The sequence below is a fragment of the Elephantulus edwardii genome, unplaced genomic scaffold (genome assembly GCF_000299155.1).
Source record: "Elephantulus edwardii isolate Elephantulus edwardi_28Jun2011 unplaced genomic scaffold, EleEdw1.0 scaffold00226, whole genome shotgun sequence".
NCBI classification, from domain to species: domain Eukaryota; kingdom Metazoa; phylum Chordata; class Mammalia; order Macroscelidea; family Macroscelididae; genus Elephantulus; species Elephantulus edwardii.
In genome coordinates, this window is record NW_006399976.1 from 3,613,402 (window position 1) to 3,614,454 (window position 1,053).

The following is a 1,053-nucleotide window of genomic DNA, read 5'->3' on the forward strand; positions in this document are numbered from 1 at the left end:
GCCTGTTGGTCAGGTTGTGAAGATTTTTGTTTTTTGTTTGTTTTTTTTCCCCAAATTATAATGAACTTTTTAATACCTGAAAAGTCCCGTTTACCTTGCACAAAGCAAATTTATTTTGTTTGCACAGGTATTTTACAAGCAATTGATTTACACACACACAAAAAGGTGCAGTAAACATTGGCAATTTTCATGATTATTTTTATACCTCAGTTATATCTAAACTGTTGTTTGTTGTTATTGTTAAGTGCTGTCAATATATTTATACTACTATGTGCTAAACTAGAGTGAACTCAATGACAATGGCAATGGGGTTGAGTGGCTTCATGGAGAAATACATTCAATTTCCCAGTTTTAGCAGCGTATTTTTTTCCAAAGTCATCACATTCTCTTTTAAAATGCATTACAGAAATCAGATGAAGGATGTAAAGAAATTAAATAAGCAGAAAGCCGTTAATTCAGATGTCTATATTCAGAAACAGTGAGCATGAAATATGTGACTTAAAAGTCAATCAATACAGCGCCCTTTTCGTTCCCAGTCTCCGTAGTAGCGCGTAGGTTCCGGGGCCCCTGGGCCCACCCTTTTCTTTGGTAACAGGATTAAAACCATCTGGAAATTTTTCCAGTGGTTCTTTCTCTAAATAGGAACCTTCTGGGGCATCAAAATGACCTTCTGGTAACTTTGGCTTCTTAAGGGATTGTTTTCTGGGTTCAAATTTACCTCCTTGAGCTGAACTTGTTTTCCTCAAAGAATGACACAAAAGAGATGATTTTGCAGCTCTCCACGTGGTGACCCAAGGGCTGCCAAGACGCCTCGCTAGGCCCCAAGCAGTCATGGCGCCGACCCTGAAGAGCCGCAGCCCGCCCTTAATCGGGAAAGGAGGCAACAGCAGCACTGCCCGAGCCACAGGCCGCGAGGGGCGGCGATTTTTGTTTTCTTGATGTTGAGCTATAACCCATATGCAAGACTGTGGTCTGGCTTTTCTGCAGCCAGCATTTTTTTCTTTACTTGCTATAAATGGTTGTGCCATCTAAATACTGTAGGTTGTTTATGAC

At 40.6% G+C, this 1,053-nt stretch overlaps 1 pseudogene; it reads right to left on the minus strand.

The window, feature by feature from the left end:
* Positions 1-505: 505 nt before the first annotated feature.
* LOC102875072 lies at positions 506-833 on the minus strand (annotated as a pseudogene).
* Positions 834-1,053: the final 220 nt, after the last annotated feature.